Genomic DNA, 21,245 nt, shown 5'->3' with positions numbered 1-21,245 from the left:
CAGTGCATCTCCCACGGACAACTGAAAGCCCCAACAGAGCCCGCTGAAGGCTCAGCCAGGGACCTATATTCTGGGGTCTAGGGTCCGTGTAGGGAAGGGGCCTGCTGAGGGCTCACTGTCGGTCTCAGGGCACCCTCTGTGTTTGCAGAACCCCATTCTCTCCTGCACAAGAAGTCTCCTTGACTGTCCTGGGGTTAGCATAGGGCAGTCCATGGCATTCTTTGATCTGTAGACCAAGGGCAGTTGCTGCTATGAGAGGTCTGTCATTGTGGGAGGGCAGAGCAGCGGGCACATGGAACCCAGGAAGGGTGGAATCCTGAATTTCTGTTCTACATTTTACATGCCATACTTGCAAGATGGAATGCCAGTCATAGTCACTTCCTCCCTAGACATCTGTTAACTGCCCTACTGTGTGCCCGGCACTTGGCAAACATCATCTGATTGATCTGCGCAACTGATCTCCCTAAAGTGGGATGGCAGCTGAGGCTCACGTGGGTGAGGTGACTCGCTCAGGCTGCACAGGGGCCTGGACTGCAGACCTGATTTGAAAATGCCCAGATGTGGAGCCTGGAAGGGCTCAAGGTGGTCAGAGGCAAGCAACGGGGAAGTTATAGATCAAGCAGGAAGGTGAGCATGTGGCAGCCCGGCACTGGCCCTCAAAGAGTTTGTGGTCCTGGCCGGGCGCGGTGGCTCAAGCCTGTAATCCCAGCACTTTGGGAGGCCGAGACGGGCGGATCACGAGGTCAGGAGATGGAGACCATCCTGGCTAACACGGTGAAACCCCGTCTCAACTAAAAAATACAAAAACTAGCCGGGCGAGGTGGCGGGCGCCTGTAGTCCCAGCTACTCGGGAGGCTGAGGCAGGAGAATGGCGTGAACCCGGGAGGCGGAGCTTGCAGTGAGCTGAGATCCGGCCACAGTACTCCATCCCGGTCGACAGAGTGAGACTCTGCCTCAAAAAAAAAAAAAAAAAAAAAGAAGAAAAAAAAAAAAAAGAGTTTGTGGTCCTCAGAGTGTTAGGCAAATGCCCATGTGACTGAAATAGGGTGGAAGAACTCAGAAGGTGAAGCCTTGGCTCCTGGGTGGCCACAAAGTTACCAAAGAGCTGTGATCTCCCTCTCAGGGAACCCCGTGAAGGGCCCCGTGATGAAGAGAATGCTCCTGGGCCTTAGCCAGGGCCTCCTGTCTGCAAGGCCTGGGCAAGGCTCCCCACTTGTGTGCTTTCTAGTGGTTTCCATTTTTTTTCTTTATTACTATTTGAGACAGGGTCTCACTCTGCTGCCCAGGCTGGAGTGCAGTGGCACGGGATCATAGCTCATTGCAGCCTTGACCTCCTGGGCTCAAGTGATCCTTCCACCTCACCCTCCTGAGTGGCTGGGACTACAGGCACACGCCACTATGCCCGGCTAATTTTTGTATTTTTTGTAGAGACAGGGTTTTTCCATACTGTCCAAGCTGGTCTCAAACTCTCCTGGGCTCAAGCAATCCACCCGCCTTGGCCTCCAAAAGTGCTGGGATTACAGGCATGAGCCACCATGCCTGACTGTTTCTGGCTATTACTCTTAATAGCTTAGCTGATTCTTTTAGATTATTTTGGTATCTCTCTCTCTCTCTCTTTTTTTTTTTTTTTTTGAGATGGAGTTTCGCTCTTGTTGCCCAGGCTGGAGTGCAACGGCACAATCTCGGCTCACTGCAACCTCCGCCTCCCAGGTTCAAGCGATTCTCCTGCTTCATCCTTCTGAGTAGCTGGGATTACAGGCATGAGCCACCACGCCCGGCTAATTTTGTATTTTTAGTAGAGATGGGGTTTCTCCATGTTGGTCAGGCTGCTCTCGAACTCCCGATCTCAGGTGACCTACCCGTCTCAGCCTCCCAAAGTGCTGGGATTACAGGCATGAGCCACCACACATGGCCTATTTTGTATATCTTATCGTTCTGATTTGTATTGTTCCCAATAATTTTTCCTTACTAAATGGTTTCATTTTCTCGTTTACCCTTTCAAATCTTTCAAGTTTTCTGGTTTCCTTTCACATATCCTTAATTATCTGTTTTTATTATATTTTCCTTTAATTAAAAACACTGGCCAGGTGCAGTGGCTCACGCCTATAATCTTTGGGAGGCTGAGGTGGAAGGATCACTCAAGCCCGGGAATTGGAGACTAGCCTGGGCAACATAGCTAGATCCCGTCTCTATAAAATATCAATTAGCTAGACATGGTGGCATGTGCCTGTAGTCTCAGTTACTCAGGAGGCTGAGGCAAGAGGGTCACTTGAGCCCAGGAGGGTGAGGCTGCAGTGAACCATGATCTTGCCACTGCACTCTAGCCTGGATGACAGAGTGAGAGCTTGTCTCTAAACAAACAAACAAACAAACAAAAAAAGGTCATTTTTTCTGACTAGAAAATTTTGTAGTAATCTATTTTTATTTCTAATGTTTGAAAAATATAGGAAAGGGTAAAAAACAAAATTAAAATATAGGGATAACAACCACTGTGGTTGTATTCCATTTTCTTCGACTATTTTTTTCTTTCTTTTTTTTTTTTTTTTTTGAGATGGAATCTCACTCTGTCGCCCAGGCTGAGGTGCAGTGGCGTGATGTCAGCTCACTGCAAGCTCCACCTCCTGGGTTCATGCCATTCTCCTGCCTCAGCGTCCCGAGAAACTGGGACTACAGGCGCCCACCACCTCATCCGGCTAATTTTTTGTATTTTTAGTAGAGACGGGGTTTTACTGTGTTAGCCAGGATGGTCTTCACCTCCTGACCTTGTGATCCGCTCACCTCGGCCTGCCAAAGTGCTGGGATTACAGGAGTGAGCCACTGTGCCCAGCCAACTATTTTTTTCTACACATAAACACAGACATCACTTTAGCACCTTGTCTGCAATATGTTGTAAATAGTTTTCTGTGATTCGATGTTTGTAGAAAAAACTTTTTTTTTTGTTTCTTTTTGAGATAGAGTCTCGCTCTGTTACCCAGGCTGGAGTGCAGCAGTGCAATCTCTGCTCACTTCAACCTCTGCCTCCCAGATTCAAACGAATCTTGTGCCCCAGCCACCCAAATACCTGGGACTACAGGTGTGTGCCACCACACCTGGCTAATTTTTGTATTTGTAGTAGAGACAGAGTTTCGCCAAGTTGGCCAGGCTGGTCTCGAACTCCTGACCTCAAGTGATCTGCCCACCTCAGCCTCCCAAAGTGCTGGGATTACAGGCGTGAGCCACGGCACCTGACCGGGAAAAAAAAATTATTTATTTAATTAATTTGTTTGTTTGTTTGTTTATTTATTTTGAGATGGAGTCTCACACTGTCTCCCGGGCTGGAGTGCAATGGCACCATCTTAGCTCACATGATCTGCCTCAGTCTCCGGAGTAGCTGGGATTACAGACACACACCACCACACCCAGCTAATTTTTTGTATTTTTAGTAGAGGCGGAGTTTCACCATGTTGGCCAGGCTGGTCTTGAACTTCTGACCTCATGATCCCCCTTGGCCTTCCAAGGTGCTAGGATTACAGGTGTGAGCCATCACACCCGGGCAAAAACTTTATTTTAAAAAATAAAGTTGCATGTGTTTTCTATGGAAACTGCAAACAATACTGATGGGCATACAGCAAACAGGAAAAATATTTCCTCCATCATACTCACACCTGGTTCCTGGGAAAACCAGCCCCAAAGTAACTAACCACTATGAACTACAGTCTATCCTCCAAATCCACAGATTCTGTATCCATGGATTCAGCTAACAGTGGATCAAAAATATTCGGATCAGAGCACTTTACAAAGCAAAAGCGGCAGATCGCTTGAGACCAGGAGTTTGAGACCAACCTGGGCAACATAATAGGAACCCGTCTTCACAAAAAATACAAAAAATTAGCCAGGTGTGGTGGCGTGTGCCTGTAGTTCCATCTACTTGGGAGGCTGAGGTGGGAGGATCGCTTGAGTCTGGGAGGTTGAGTCTGTGTTGAACTGTGACTGTGCCACTGCACTCCAGCCTGGGTGATAGAATGAGACCCTGTCTCAAAAAGAAAAAAAAAACTATATAGATATATATACAGTTATATATAGTTATATAACTATATATGTACTTCAGAAAAAAGAAAACCAATATAATTTTTAAAATGTAAAAATACAGTATAACAACTATTTACATAACATTTACGGCCAGGTGCGGTGGCTCAAGCCTGTAATCCCAGCACTTTGGGAGGCCGAGACGGGTGGATCACGAGGTCAGGAGATCGAGACCATCCTGGCTAACACCATGAAACCCTGTCTCTACTAAAAAATACAAAAAACTAGCCGGGCGAGGTGGCGGGCGCCTGTAGTCCCAGCTACTCGGGAGGCTGAGGCAGGAGAATGGCGTAAACCCGGGAGGCGGAGCTTGCAGTGAGCTGAGATCCGGCCACTGCACTCCAGCCTGGGTGATAGAGCAAGACTCCGTCTCAAAAAAAAAAAAAAAAAAACATTTACATCGTATTAGATATAAGTAATCTAGAGATTATTCAAATTATATGGCAGGATGTGCATAGGTTATATGCAAATAAGGGACTTGAGTATCTGAGAATGAGGATTTTGGCATCCATGGAGGTCCTGAATCAATTCCCCGAGGATACTGAGGGACAGCTGACCATATGTAGCATACATCCTTCTAGACCGAAAATGCATTTTCATGTATGTTTTAAACACTAATTATATTAGACACATTGTTCTACATTTTGCTTTTTCACTTAACAACACATGATGAGCATCTTTCTGGTTTTTTGTTGTTGTTATTGTTTTTTCGTTTTCTTATTATATGATGAGCATCTTTCCATGTTGGCCCTGCGCAGGATGGAGATGGAGTTTCGAAGGGACCACAGCTAGGATGAGGCTTTGGCCCTGAGCCAGGCAACCTTGGAAGGCTGCCCTTGCCAATCTCCAGAAAGGTTCCCACAGGAGTCCATGCACGTGGATCAGCAACCAGATGAGGATCAAAGCACAATTCATTTCATTATTAGCTGAGCAAATGCCTCACACGAGAGAGGCCTGGATTTGAGAACCAGCACAAAATGTCCCCCCTCCTGACACTTTCATCTCGTTTCGGTTCCATTTGACTGCAGTTAGTGCACAGGAGGCCGGCAGGCTGGCGTGTTAGAAAGTGGTTTCTTCAGGCCGGATGTGGTGGCTTACGCCTGTAATCCCGGCACTTTGGGAGGCCAAGGCAGGCAGATGGAGTTTGAGACCAGTCCGGGCAACATGGAGAAACCCCGTCTCTACTAAAAATAGAAAAATTTGCCAGGTGTGGTGGTGTACGTCTATTGTCCCAGCTACTCGGGAGGCTGAGGCAGGAGGCTCACCTGAGTCTGGGGTGCAGAGGAGGTTGCAATGAGCCTGGATTTCACCACACTACTGTACTCCAGCCTGCAGCCTGGGCCACAGAGCAAGACCTTGTCTCAGGAAAAAAAAAAAAAAAAAAAAGGTGCTTTCTCCAGTTTCCTGGTTCTCCATAGAAGTGCTAGTGCTAGGGCAGCCAGCCAGTCCATGGGGTAGAACTCTGCCTGGGAAGGGTTTTTTTTGAGACTCTTTGATTGCATTGTAATGATGATAACAACTAACTTAAATAGTTATGTGCCAGGCACAGTTCTAAGTATGCTTAGAATATACTCATAAGAGCTCTGGAAGGCAGATACTTTCATAATAGCATTTTAGTATAATAGTATGGAACAGAGGAGAAAATGGAAACGCAGAGTGGTTAAGTAACTTGTCAGAGCCATGTTCTGTAGTCCCAGCTATTCAAGAGGCTAAGGTGGATCACTTGAGGCCAGGAGTTTGAGGCTGTAGTGTGCTATGATTGCACCTATGCAGAGCTACTGTGCTCCTTCCTGGGCAACATAAAGGGGATCCTGTCTCAAAAATTAAAAGTTAAAAAAAAATGAAAAGAACAAAGGTCACACAACTAACTAGCAAACGTGGAACCTGGATCTGAACCTCGGCAGTTTAAAAATATGTTCTTTGTGTTTTTGTTGTTATTGTGGTTGAAACAGGGTCTTGCTCTGTCGCCTAAGCTGAAGGGCAAAGATGCAATCACAGCTCACTACAGCCTCGACCACAGGAGCTCAAGCGATCGTCCCACCTCAACCTCCTAAGCAGCTGGGATTACAGGAATATGTCACCATGCCTGGCTAATTATGGTATTTTTTTTAGAAATGGGGTCTTGCTATGTTGCCCAGATTAGTCTTGAACTCCTGGCCTCAAGCTGTCCTCCCACCTTAGCCTCCCATAGTGCTGAGTTTACAGGTGTAAGTCACTGCACCGGGCCTGTAGTGTCTTTCATTATAAAGTGATGACTAGGCATTGCCTGTTGCAGTCGCGCTGCGACCACGCCTACATGCATTTTCGTTTTTCTTCTGGGTCAGGAGGCCCTGGGCAGTCTGAGCTTGCAGGCCTGGCCATGTCTAACAGAGCCTCCCCTCTGGACTCCGGGATAGAACCTAGATTGGAGCACTGAGGCTGGGCTAAACCTGGGAATCTGGCTAGCCTCAAGGTAAGGGAACTTGCAGCTGATCAGCAGTTCCCAGTGTGAAGGGAGGTGAGGCAAGGCCAGGCTTGCCCCAAGACAGCCTGGGAGCTGCTGGAACAATAGGGCCAACAGGGCGGGGCAGCCTAGGGAACATCGGGCACGGGGCGTGTCCAACACAGTGACCCCGCCCGCTGCCAAACAGGACCCAATTAACGCTTAGCAACTCCTTCTCCTCCAGGCTTAGAGCATGTGGGAGGAAGGGGCAGAGAGGCCCTCCCTACAGGTAGAAGGGCGTGCACCAGTAATGCGTTCTTTTAAATTACTGCATGTCGCTCAGTCGGAAGGGTTAACCTACTCATGAACATTTAAGTTCCCTTCCCTGCCCTTTAAAAAATATTAGCAAAGCTGCTGGGAGTCAGCCCTCCTACCCTCGACAAAGCTCTCCCTATTTCTAAGTCTTCATTTATGTCCTTCAGTAAAGTTGTATCGTTTTTGTCATATAGGCAGGCCACAGTTTTTGTTAAATTTATCCTAGGTATTTTACAACAGTTATTATTGTAAACTTTTTGCATGTACATATATTTATATTTTTATATTGTCAAATCTGTTACTTTGTGCCTGCCAACTTTGTTACCAGGCTTAGAAAGGGCTTCTCCACTCCAAGATTATGGAACTATTTGCTTATATTTTCTTTTAAAACTTTCATATTTTTACTTAAAATACATACAAGTTTTTTGTTTGCTTTTAAGGAATGTAGGGGCTTTTCTTAGCATCTGGTATGAGATGGAGCTCAACTTTCTCTTCCAAATGGTTAGCCAATTGAACCAACAAAATGTATCGAACTACCCATCTTTTCTCCATTGATTCAAAATCCCCCCTTTATCACACATCAAATTCTTATATCTATTGAATCTCTTTCTCAGTTTTGTATTCTGTTCTATTGATCTGTTGGCTTATTCCTGGGTCGATACTACAAAATGACTTTATTTCTTATTAGAAAAGCAATAAAGGCTTATTACAGAAAGATCAGAAATATATAGACACTAAAAAAACAAAAAGAAACACTCGTGCTTGCATCCAGGGATTACTCCATTTTACCTGGATGTTTATCACTCCAGATCATTTAATTTATATAAATGTATAGAAATATGTACATTCATAGAGTAAAATTGAGATCATACCATATAAATGGTTTTGTAAACTTTTTTCATTTCATGATACTTCAGGAATATGTTTCCTTGCCAGCAAATAGTCTTCTTTTTAAAACTTCTCAATTGTAAGATATAACATGCATACAGAAAAGTACACAAAATGAACACATTTAGTTCAATGATTTATCGCAAAGCAAACACCCATATAACCACTACTCAAGTCGAGAAGTACAACATTGTCAGCACCCTGGAAGCCCATCCTCTTGCTCTGTGCTCTCTCTCTCTCTCATTTTGATTGATTGATTGGAGACAGGGTCTCACTCTGTTGTCGAGGCTGGAGTGCAGTGGCATGCTTGTGGCTTACTGCAGCCTTGACCTCGCAGGCTCAAGTGATCCTCCCACCTCAGCCTCTCGAGTAGCTGGGACTACAGGTGTGTGCCACCACACCTGGCTAATTTATATATATATATTTTTTGTAGAGACGGGGATCTCACCATGTTGCCCAGGCTGGTCTTGAACTCCTGGGCTCAAGCATTTCTCCCACCTTGGCCTCCCAAAGTGCTAGGATTATAGGTGTGAGCTACCACACCTGGCTTTGTCTATATCTCTTGGTGTACATCTATAAATGCTTCTATTGGTTGTGTACCTGGGAGTGGAATAGCCAGGTTATAAGGTTTGCCTATGTTCAGTTTTCGTAGATACCAAAAATAGTTTTTTAAAATGATTGTACCCTTCTACCAGCTGTGTAAGAGAATTCCAGTTGTTAATTCTTGATATTGTCAAGAATTTTAATTTTAGCCATTCTGATGATGTCTCATTGTGGTTTTATCTTATTTTTTATGCATAGGCAAAATACTTTTTGTTTAAAAAGATGGCTCCCCCTGCCAATTTTAAACTTTTTTTTCCCCCTTCCCAAATGACCTAATGACTTGTTTTTTTTTTTTTTTTTTGAGATGGAGTCTCGCTCTGTTGCCCGGGCTGGAGTGCAGTGGCCGGATCTCAGCTCACTGCAAGCTCTGCCTCCCAGGTTCCCGCCATTCTCCTGCCTCAGCCTCCCGAGTAGCTGGGACTACAGACGCCCGCCACCTCACCTGGCTAGTTTTTTGTATTTTTTAGTAGGGACGGGGTTTCACCGTGTTGGCCAGGATGGTCTCGATCTCCTGACCTCGTGATCCGCCCGTCTCGGCCTCCCAAAGTGCTGGGATTACAGGCTTGAGCCACTGCGCCGGCTTGACTTGTTAGCGTGATGCCTAATCAACAAAATCCAAGGTGGCTGTGTGGATTTCTACTTGGTAGCCTCAATACCGTTCTTGCAACCCAGCATTCACACATGCGTAATGAGTTTATTCAAAAGTGGTCTATTCTGGCCTGGGCACGGTAGCTCAGACCTGTAATCTCAGCACTTTGGGAGGCTGAGGCAGGCAGATTACAAGGTCAAGAGATCGAGACCATCCTGGCCAACATGGTGAAACCCTGTCTCTACTAAATAAAATTAACCAGATGTGGTGACATGTGCCTGTAGTCCCAGCTACTTGGGAGGCTGAGGCAGGAGAATTGCTCGAACCTGGGAGGCAGAGGTTGCAGTGAGCTAAGATTGCGTCACTACACTCCAGCCTGGCAATGGACCAAGAATCTGTCTAAAAAATAAAAAAAGTCTGTTCTGTTTCTTCCTCTTTTGGGATGGGGGCTTAGAACTGGGGGTCTGGGCCACGTGGTCTGCAATCCAGAGGAACCCGTTTCCTACCCTCCCACCCCAGAGCCAGGTCTTCTGTCTTTTGTTAATTTTTCTTGTTGCTGACACCTGTTTAATTTTTTTTTTGTACAGATGGGGTCTCCTGATGTTGCCCAGGCTGGTCTCAAACTCCTGGACTCAAGAGATCCTCCCGCCTTGACCTCTCAAACTGCTGGGATTAGAAACATGAACCACTTTGCCTGGCTTGGCCCCTGTTTAAGGCTGCCTGACGGGCTAGGGCCTGTGGAGCCTTACTACTGATAAGCTGTTTGCGTGACTGCTGGGGGACAGATTTACAGAGTTCTGTGAGTCTATTCTGATCTTGTTCTGTTTGATCAGGAGCAGGAGCCAGTATGTTTTCACTGATTGGGTGGAACCCAGAACCCCCAGGGTCTTTTAAGTTGTTTTCTTCTGATTCTTGGTTCTTTTGGGAAGAGGCAAGCTGATTTAAGTTTCCTTCTACCTTGGGATGCAGCGGTGCATTGAGCTGAGTTTCAAAAGATGACGGCAGCTGGATTACTCCTAAAAGTCCACCCACCTTTACATCAAGAATCTTCCTGGTAACAGCTCCATAGCAGAGTCCTATAGCAGTGCACATCCACCACTGTCCCTGATACATTCCTGCTCTGCTGGAGCTGCACATCTGGATGCTGACATCTGCAATTTTGAGGGGCTTCTAGTGCTCTCACTATCACCACATTCACGAGTCCAAATTGGTCTCCCCTGACATACTTGAGACAAACCCCTGGAAGCCAGGTCTCTGTTCCAGAATTCTGGATCTACCATGATTTTACAAACTAAGTATCAGGAGGTATTGACTCTGCTTCTCCTTTGGTGACATCTTCAACAAAGGACATAGAGGGCACACTGATGTTTGGGCTATCAAAGTCACAATAGGCACCAGTTGCTGCTTGTAGGTTCCAGTTGGTTGTGTCTAGGAAGAAGGTGCCCTCAGCAGAGTTGAGCTGGAAGCCAAGCAGCCCCTGGAACTCAGAGATGAGCACGTCCTTGTTGGTGGTGCCCAAGCAGCTGAACTTCTGCACCAGCCCCGGGTCCAGGCCCACTCAGCCGCTCACTCGCGCTCGTACTCTCTGCTTCCCCAGCACCACCACGCAGCCTCTGGCTTCTTATTGTGGTTTTTAGTACATATGTGGCTTAGTACACATTTCCATCACCGCTGTCAATATTGAGTACTTTTCACTTGCTTATTGACCATTTAGAGATTCTCTTTTTGCAATACAGTTGGTGCTCTGAATCCACAGATCCGACCAACTGCAGATTGGAAATATTTAGAAAACAAAATAAATAAATAAAAATGACAATACAATAATAAAAAATAATACAAATAAAAACAATACAGTATAACAACTATTTACATACCATTTACATTGTACTAGGTATTATAAGTAATCTAGAGATAATTTCATGTATGTGGAAGGATGTGTGTAGGTTATATGCAAATACTACATCATTTTATATAAGGAATTTGAGCATCTGTGGATTTTGATATCCACGGGTCCTGGAACCAATCCCTGGCAGATACCAAGGAATGATTGTACTTATTCAAGTCTTTTTTTTTTTCTTTTGATATGAGGTTGTCATTATATTTTCTTATTAACATTTAAATTTCTCTATTTTTTGGCTGGGCACAGTGGCTCAAACCTGTAATCCCAGCACTTTGGGAGGCCGAGGCGGGTGGATCACCTGAGGTCAGGAGTTTGAGATCAGCCTGACCAATATGGTGAAACACCGTCTCTACTAAAAATATGAAAATTAGCCAGGCATGGTGGTGGGCGCCTGTAATCCCAGCTGCTCTGGAGGCTGAGGCAGGAGGATTGCTTGAACCTGGGAGGCAGAGGTTGCAGTGAGCCACGATTCCACCACTGCACTCTAGCCTGGGTGACAGAGTGAGACTCCATCTCAAATAAATAAATACATAAATAAAGTTCTTTATTTTTATTTTTTATTATTGTTTTTTGAGATAGGGTCTCGCTCTGCCAGCCAGTCTGGAGTGCAGTGGTGCAATCATGGCTCACTGCAGCCTTGACCTCTTGGGTTCAAGCAATCCTCCCACCTCAGCCTCCCAAGTACTACATGTACACCACCACACCTGGCTAATTTTTGTATTTTTTGTAAAGATGGGGTCTTGCCATGTGGCCTAGGCTTGAAGTTCTTTATGTTTTCTGAATATGAGTTCTGTTTTGATTATAAGTGTTGCAAATATCTTCTCCTATTCTGTGGTTTGCTTTCATACTCATTTTAAAACAACCTTATTAAGATATCATTCACATGCCATACAATTCACTCATGTAAGTATACAACTCAGTGGCTTTCAGTATATTCACTGTTACATAACCATCACCATGATCAATTTTAGAATGTTTTCATCACCTCCAAAACAAATCCCATACTCCTTAATCATCACCCACCCCCAACCCACCCATTACTTCCAGGCCTAGGCAAACATGAATCTACTTTCTGGCTCTATAGATTTGCCCATTTTATTTCATTTTATTTTATTTCATAGACAAGGTCTCCCTCTGTCACCAGGCTGGAGTGCAGTGGCATGATCATGGCTCACGGCAGTCTCCTGGGCTCAAGTGATCCTCTCACCCCAGCCTCCCAAGAAGCTGGGACTACAGGTGTGCACCACCATACTCAGTTAATTTTTTTTTTCTTCATTTTTGCAGAGGTGGGGTCTCTCAGTGTTGCTCAGGCTGGTCTCAAACTCCTGGCCTCAAGTGATCCTCCTGCCTTGGCATCCCAAAGTGCTAGGATTATAAGCATGAGCCACAGCTCCAGCCTCTTTCCAGCTCCTCATTAGGACACACATTGTTACTGTAAACCTTATGAGCCTTAGAAAGACAGGTTTTTTGGGAAGTGGGCAGGGAAGGTGTATCCATAGCAATCATGGGGATTGTTATGTCATGGGGAATATGTGTTCTTCATTTCACTAAGTACTATCAGCCTTCTCTCCAGACGGCTGCACCACTTTGCACTTACATCAGCAGGACCTAAGGCTCTCCACCATATTTGCCAGAACTTGATAGCGTATGACTTCTGATTTTAGTGAAGTGGTATCTGTTGTTTTGATTTGCATTGTTCTCATTACTGGTGAGATCAAACCTCCCTTCAAATGCTCACTAGCCAGGTATGTTTCCCCTTCAGTGAGTTGTCTATGAAATCCTTTGCCCATTTAAAAATTGGGTTTTCTGGCCAGGAGCAGTGGCTCACACCTGTAATCCTCGCACTTTGGGAGGCTGAGGCAGGTGGATCATCTGAGGTCAGGAGTTCGAGACCAGCCTGGCCAACATGATGAAACCCTGTCTAGACTAAAAATACAAAAAATTAGCTGGGCATGGTGGCGGGCACCTGTAATGCCAGCTACTAGGGAGCTTGAGGCAGGAGAATTGCTAAACCCAGGAGGCAGAGGTTGCAGTGAGCTGAGACTGTACCTCTGCACTTCAGCCTGGGCAACAGAGTGAGACTATCTAAAAAATAAAAAATTGGATTTCCTTTTCTTCTCTTGCTGATTTGCAGGAGTTCTTGAATGTTCCAGCTATGACTCTCTTCTTGGCTTTGCACAAGTTTCTCCCAGACTGTCACTAGCCTGCTTGCGCTGTCTATGGGGCACTCTATTGAACTAGAGTGTTTTCAAAGCTTAAATCTATTGATTTTTTTTTAAATGTCCTTCAGCATTTTTTAAAAATCTTGTTTAAGAGATCCTCCCTGCCCCCAAGGTTGTAATCGTGAGCAACTACATTTTCTCCCAGTAATTTTGACCCCGGAATCTTTCTTCATATTCTCTGGACCCCAGGGTCTGTCATTAGCAAACTCCCCTGCATCTCCAGCCCTTGCTTTGGATACTCCCTTCACCTTCACCTTCTTGCTCTAAAAGAACCCCAAGTCTCCCTGTGGGCGTGGCTCCTGTGGCAGTCCTCTCAAATGGCTGCGGCCTTTTCTGTCATGCCCTTGAACCCAGGACTACTGACTGCACTCTATAGTACCTTGAGGTCAATTAGGAAAAGGCGTCTCTTCTGGTTGGCTGACTCCCAAGCACAAGGGCGGTGAGGGGAACATGGACTGTATTTCTGGCCCTCTCTCTGGAGCCCCCTGTGAAAGGTACATCCCTGCCTGAGTCCCCACCTGTGCCTCTGGTCTGAGAACTGGGTTAGACACCCTACTTCCCTCCACACAGGGTTCCTTCCACTCCCCCACCACCCAACACACACACACACACACACACACACACACACTCTGCTCATCTGAAACACATAAGATCAAGGCCGGGCTTGGTGGCTCATGCCTGTAATCCCAGCACTTTGGGAGGCCGAGGTGGGCTGATCACCTGAGGTCAAGAGTTCGAGACCAGCCTGGCCAACATGGTAAAACCCTGTCTCTACTAAAAATGCAAAAATTAGCCGGGCGTGGTGGTGGGTATCTGTAATCCCAACTACTTTGGAGGCTGAGGCAGGAGAATTCCTTGAACCCAGGAGGCTTAGGTTGCAGTGAGCTGAGATCGTGCCACTGCACCCCAGCCTGGGCAACAGAGCGAAATTCTGTCTCCAAAAAAAAAAGGATCAGGCTAACTACTCATTTCCTCTTCTTATTACCATCTACCATCCTCAAAGTACCCTTACTCATTGAAATATTTAGCACCTCTTGTTGTACCATCTCTCTCTTTCTCCCTCCCACTTCTCCAGTGTTAATCTTGGTGATTTCACTTCCCATGTAGATAAGACATTCAACATGCTGGCTTCTTAGTTCTTTGCCTTTTTTACTTCCAAGGATTTCTTCCTCCGCTTCCACTTTAACCATTTTCTCCTGTGGTTTTTATCCCAGTCCTTGTCATCTTTTACCTTAAAAGACTCATTTTTTAAGCTCTGCACTCTCTGTAAAACTCATATTGTATTATAAATTTATATTAAAAATTATGGGCCTATACAATTTTCTGCTTAAACTTTCTGGGTAAGATTTTAAAGAATAACATTTCTTGAATTACTATTGATAATAATATTAATGTATTATATTTTAATATTTACTTACTTTTATTTTTTTACAATCACATGCTTTGGGGATTTTGAAGAAAAACAATATTGAATTTAAAAATTTATCTGTTTATCCAAAGACTTGTGAAGAATTGAGGTTCAACAGAATATTATCTGTGATAAAAAATAAATAATTTAATAGATAAATTAAATGTGTACTTTAAACTTTTTAAAAAATGCATCCATATCTAGGTATAAAACCTAAAAAGCAAAGGGAAAATTTTGTCCATATCTCAAAAGTGTATATTTTTATATACTCCAACCTGTTTTACTCATATAAAACTCCATCTACCAATAGGCATTTTCTCCTGTGTTTCCCTAATGGTATATTAAGACTTTTATTTTTTCCTTTTAAAATAACTAGTGTTGTGTTAAATGATGCTAACAATGAAAAGGATCTAGACCTAGACACTGTAAATCAGTTCCAAGATATTTGAGCCTAAAAGAAAAGGAAAAAGAATTTATGGCTACTGCACAATCCCTACATGAACTCTAAGTCTATTTTTGTCTAATTGCGAAATACACTGATTCTTTCTCGAACTCAAAATGTTATTAGTTACTAGTAAAATAATTAATGTATTATAGGTTTGGATCTTATAATTTTGCCATGTGAAAGTGTAATTGTGTTTTAAAATTAAGGTTATTAAAGCTCTAAATAAGATAATAATTTAATATGCTTTGCTATAACAATCTCTCTTATACATATGTGTGTATATGTGTGTTTGTTTTATATCTATAGAAAGAACTAACTTTATATTTTTATTTCTAATTTTTGGAACCCTTTATTTTTAAATTTATGTCATAAACCACATTCATTTACAAAGTTTCACATCCCATGTTACGTATGTATGATTGTGTACACATAGAAGAGGTGTACAGGAATAGGTGGAGCAGGACTAAAAAGAAACAACAAACAATGAACAGAAAAGCTCAGATAGTTCAGAAGTAGGGGAAAGATGAATGTGAAATTTATTCTGTTTTTAATTGAGACGGAGTCTCACTCTGTCACCCAGGGCTGGCATGCAGTGGTGTAATCTCAGCTCACTACAACCTCCACCTCCCAGGTTCAAGTGATTCTATTGCCTCTGCCTCCCGAGTAGCTGGGATTACAGGCATGAGCCACTGCACTCAGCCTGATATGGTTTGGCTGTGTCACCACCCAATTCACATCTTGAATTGTAACTCCCACAATTCCCACGTATTATGGGAGGAACCTGGTGGGAGATAATTGAATCATGGGGGCAGGTCTTTCCCGTGCTATTCCCATGATAGTGAATAGGTCTCATGAGATCTGATGGTTTTAAAAATGGGAGTTTCCCTGCACAAACTCTCTCTTTGCCTGCTACCATCCACGTAAGACGTGACTTGCTCTTCCTTGCCTTCTGCCATAATTGTGAGACTTCCCCAGCAACATGGAACTGTAAGTCCACTAAACCTCTTTCTTTTATAAATTGCCCAATCCCAGGTATGTCTTTATCAACAGCGTGAAAACAGACTAATACACAGCCCAACAAGAATTCTTATGTTTGAATCTTGCACATTTAACCAACATTGAACCAGAGACAGGCTGATCCAAACTCATCCACGACTCTTGCACAGTATGGCCCATGTTTTCCACTGTGTCATAAAGGAGATAGCTAAAGGAGATTTCTTTTCACGTTAGCAACTAGACTTGTCTGCCAAGTAAGGACTAGTAGTCAAAAACCTCTTCCAAGTATAAATTGTAGGTTATTGGAACACTATCACCTTCAAACTGGAAATAAACTCACGCACTTGGATCAAGCTACACAAGTGTTTCCTCAGTAGAATCAGGAATTATTACAAATACCTAGCACCAAGTAGAGATATGCATTAGAAGGCTACCCAGGACAGTTATAATATTACATTTCATTATGAACTCACCAGTTCTATTATCAGGGATGATATTATATTTTATTTCAGGGTAAAACAAACAAGTAACTATAGTTTTAATCAAGAGTTTTAGTTAAGTCTTTATAAAAGGACTTTATGAAAGCAAAAGGATAACACAATTAGATGCTGTCAACAAAAGACTTTTGAAAGATTTCCATCCCCCAGTTGGGATGCATTTGTCCTTTGATGGTATCAGGTCCACAAATTTCACTGGTCACATTATAAAGAGAATCTGCATCAGTAGGACTTTTAGAATACAAAGTAGGATTTTGATAAATAAACAGAACACATCTTTCACAGGAGCCTAATTTGGATGGTCAGGTGCTTTTTTGCTCAGTCAACAAAAAGATGGAATCCTCCTTCAGCAGGGTCAGGGTGAACCCCTTAGATATTCTCTGTAGATATTTATTAAATATAACCAGTTTAATTGATCTACTGACCACACTCTTTCATGTGGTTTTGAGCATACTGAAAGGTTTTGTTTGAATATATTGATTATGTTTGAATATAATCACTATATTCGCAAGAGTCTTAAACCAGTCCATGAGAACCCTGAGAGACACAATGTTCCTTAAAACAACACTGCAAATGTATTCACTATACGTGTTTTTTCTTATGCTAAAAAATGGAAGAATTTGGAAACCACAAATAATAAATAAAATGATTACGTATAGGAGAGGAAGGAGACAGGATGGAATGGATGGGGTAGAAACTATACTTCCTGGAATATACCTTGTTTTGTACATTTAACTCTAGAATTATGTGAATGTTTAACATAAGAGTAAAACAAACTGAAATCAACATGTATTGGTAATTTGTGTCTTTCTTTTTTCTTGATCAGTCTATCTAGAGGTTTATCAATTTTATTGATCTTTTCAGAGAACCAGCTTTTGGCATCATTGATTTTTCTCTAATGTTTGTTTGTTTCTTATTTTATTGATTTCCTCTCTTATCTTATTTCCTCCCCTCTACTTTGAGTTGAATTTGCCCTTCTTTTTCTAGTTACTTAAGATGGAAAGTTAATTTAAAATTTTTCTTATTTTCTAATGCTAATAGTTGCACATCTATGAATTTCCCTCTAAGAATAGTGAGTCCCTATATGTGTGTGTGCATGCTTGCTTGTGTGTGTGAGTGTGTGTGTGTGTTTGATGAGTTGTTTTTGGTTTTGGGTTTTTCTTTCTTTCTTTCTTTCTTTTTTTTTTGAGGCTAGGTCTGGCTCTCTTGCTCAGGCTGGAGTGCAGTGGTACAATCTCTGCTCACTATAACATCTGCCTCCTGGGCTCAAGGCATCCTTTCATCTCTTTTTTTTTTTTTTTTTTTGAGATGGAGTCTCGCTCTGTCGCCCAGGCTGGAGTGCAGTGGTCGGATCTCAGCTCACTGCAAGCTCCGCCTCCCGGGTTCCCGCCATTCTCCTGCCTCAGCCTCCCGAGTATCTGGGACTACAGGCGCGGCCACCTCGCCCGGCTAATTTTTTGTATTTTTAGTAGAAACGGGGTTTCACCGTGTTAGCCAGGTTGGTCTCGATCTCCTGACCTCGTGATCCGCCCGCCTCGGCCTCCCAAAGTGCTGGGATTACAGGCTTGAGCCACCGCGCCCGGCCGGCATCCTTTCATCTCAACCCTCCAGGTAGCTGAGACTACAGGGGCACACCACCACACCCGGCTAATTTTTGTAGAGATGGGTTTCACCATGTTATCCAGGCTGGTCTCAAACTCTTGAGCTCAAGGGAGCCTCCCACCTTAGCCTCCCAAAGTGCTGGGATGACAGGTGTGAGCCACTACACCCGGCCTGTTTTTTGTTTTTATTTTTTTTATTTTTTATTTTTTTATTTTTTTTGAGAGGGAGTCTCACTCTGTCGCCCAGGCTGGAGGGCGGTGGCCGGATCTCCGCTCACTGCAAGCTCGCCTCCCGGGTTTATGCCATTCTCCTGCCTCAGCCTCCTGAGTAGCTGGGACCACAGGCGCCGGCCACCTCGCCCAGCTAGTTTTTTTGTATTTTTTAGTAGAGACGGGGTTTCACCGTGTTAGCCAGGATGGTCTTGATCTCCTGACCTCCTGATCCGCCCGCCTCGGCCTCCCAAAGTGCTGGGATTACAGGCTTGAGCCACCGTGCCCGGCCCTGTTTTTTGTTTTTAAATTACAAATTCAATTTCTTTAACAGATACACCAATATTCAGATTGCCTATTTCTTCTCAATCCCTTTGGTAATTTTTTTTTATTAAATGACTTTTCAAAGAATGTCAGGGTATTTAAAGAGGCCTGTCTATTCTGGATACCTAGAACTCAAACATCCCTGAGCTCTCATGAACCTTGGAATAGTTAGGCTTATAGCTCTCTGATAGTGGTTCTTTGCCTGCCTTCCATATCTGAAAATGACGCATGTACATAGCTTTAAGGGCCTCTCCCAGGGCCTCTCAGTGGGCAAAGCTAAGGAATAAAGTGTATATCTCTCTATATATGCATGCCTATGTTCCTTTTTATGTCTGTATTGAAAACCATGATTCACATAACACCTCCAGTTCCAATCCAACCCCACAACGTACACTGTAGCTTTCCCCTTTCCATATTTGTAACTGCCTTCTCTGACAGTGAGAAACTCGGCTCTGTTGTCTTTGACATATTACATGATTTGATCAATTGCCTTATACGTAACCAGCCTCTGACTGCTGCCGCCTCCCTCCCTGCCCCCATGTGGATGCCTTCCTCTGTCTCCCAGCAGAAGCATCACCTTCGCCACATGAAACTCTCCTCTCCCCTCGCCTCATGCCAGATTGTACTTGGCAGTCCCTTCACCCTGTTTAGACTCCAATGCCCCCCCCATCAAGCTGTCCCCAGGGGTACATCTCCTCACCCTGCTCATGCTCTCACTTTCCTTATACACTGTCTCACTTTTGTGGACTCTCAGCCCACTCGGGCTCTGATTCCCCAAGCCAAGCTGCCCCTCCATGGGCTCCCTGCTCTGTCTGTCCAGGTGTCAGCACTGAATTTTTCTGAAAGGGGAAGGCTATTATAATGTTTGATATGATTGGGTGTTAGGTTTCTTCCACTATATTTTTCAATTCATTATTTCCAATTAGTAGTAATTTTTGTATCTTAATCTTGTATCCAATGATATTAACAAACTCATGTTACTAGTTTTGGTATCTTTTTTTTTTTTTTTTTGAGATTCAGTCTCACTCTGTCTCCCAGGCTAGAGCGCAGTGGTATGATCTTAGCTCACGGCAACCTCCGCTTCCTGGGTTCAAGCAATTTTCCTGCATCAGCCACCCAGGTAGTTGGGATGACAGGCATGTGCCACAATGCCGGGCTAATTTTATTTATTTATTTGAGACAGGGTCTTCCTCTGTGGCCCAGGCTGGAGTGCGGTGGCACGATCTCGGCTCACTGCAACCTCTGCCTCCCAGGTTCAAGTGATTCTCCTGCCTCAGCCTCCTGAGTAGCTGGGATTACAGGCGTGTGCTACCACAGGCCAGCTAATTTTTGTATTTTTAGTAGAGATGGGGTTTCACCATATTGGTCAGGCTGGTCTTGAACTCCTGATGTCAGGTGATCTGCCTGCCTCAGCCTCCCAAAGTGTTGGGATTATAGGCGTGAGTCACTGTGCCCAGCCTAATTTTGGCATTTTCAGTAGAGACAGGGTTTCACCATGTTGGCCAGGCTGGTCTCGAACTCCTGACCTCAGGTGATCGTCCCGCCTCGGTCTCCCAAAGTGCTGGGATTACGCACATGAGCCACCTCACCCAGTGGTATATTTTCTTTCTATTACATTTTATCGGTGGCTGCTGGTGGTATACAGAAAACTATTCGTTTTTTCTTTTAATAGAGACGGGGGTCTTGCCATGTTGCCCAGGCTGGTCTTGAACTCCTGGGCTCAGGCAATTATCTGGCCTTGGCCTCCCAAAGTGCTGGGATTACAGGCGTGAGCCACCGTGCCCGGCCTCTTTTTGATATTTCAGCAAAATATTTATACCACAGAGCAGAGAAGAAGCAAAAAAAAACACAATGAGCAATGTGCATAGGTCCTGGCCCTATGTTAGGCATCGCAGGGAAACTGCCGTTAATGCATCCGGCCTATGCACTTACCATTTATGTCCTTTGTGGCCATGCTTGGGTGGGGGAATCTGGACATGTAGCGAAAAGATATATCATAGCTGAAGGGGGCTGGGAGGACATTTTTTTCCATGGGGACACTGAATAAACAATATGTTGTGTGCCTGCGTTTTTGATTGTGACACACATGAGAGCAGGTGTGGAATTTTCCACTTGTAGTGTCATGTCGGTCCTTAAAAAGTTTCAAATTTTGGAGCATTTTAGATTTCCTATTTTCAGATTAGGGATGCTCGACTTGTATTAAAAATGAATAGTGGGCCGGGTGCGGTGGCTCATACCTGTAATCCCAGCACTTTGGGAGGCCAAGGCAGGTGGATCACCTGAGGTCAGGAGTTCAAGACCAGTCTGATAAATACAGTGAAACCCATCTCTACTAAAAATACAAAAATCAGCTGGGTGTGGTGGCAGTATGGTCCCCCCATAATAGAGAGCAGGGAACTGGTCTAATTCCTTCCTGTATTTCCAGCAGCTAGGAGAAGGGACAGTTAAGCGCTCATAAATATGTTAAAATGAATTAATGGAGCAACAATTGGCATGGGCCTTGAAGGATAAGAATACACTAGACAAAGTAAAAGAGGAACAAACCGGCTGGGCGCGGTGGCTCACACCTGTAATCCCAGCACTTTGGGAGGCTGAGGCGGGCAGATCACAAGGTCAGGAGTTTAAGACCAGCCTGGTCAAGATGGTGAAACCCCGTTCCTATTAAAACTACAAAATTAGCTGGGCATGGTGGCAGGTGCCTGTAATCCCAGCTACTGGGCAGAATCGCTTGAACCCAGGGGGTGGAGGTTGCAGTGAGCC

At 44.3% G+C, this 21,245-nt stretch overlaps 1 pseudogene; it reads right to left on the bottom strand.

Annotated features, from left to right (window-relative positions):
* Positions 1-9,610: 9,610 nt before the first annotated feature.
* Positions 9,611-19,281, bottom strand: LOC111522900 (annotated as a pseudogene).
* Positions 19,282-21,245: the final 1,964 nt, after the last annotated feature.

Source organism: Piliocolobus tephrosceles, chromosome 6 (assembly GCF_002776525.5).
Source record: "Piliocolobus tephrosceles isolate RC106 chromosome 6, ASM277652v3, whole genome shotgun sequence".
In the NCBI taxonomy this organism is placed as follows: Eukaryota; Metazoa; Chordata; class Mammalia; order Primates; family Cercopithecidae; genus Piliocolobus; species Piliocolobus tephrosceles.
The sequence above is the reverse complement of the archived record's forward strand: the minus strand, read 5'-3'. Positions and strand labels throughout refer to the sequence as shown.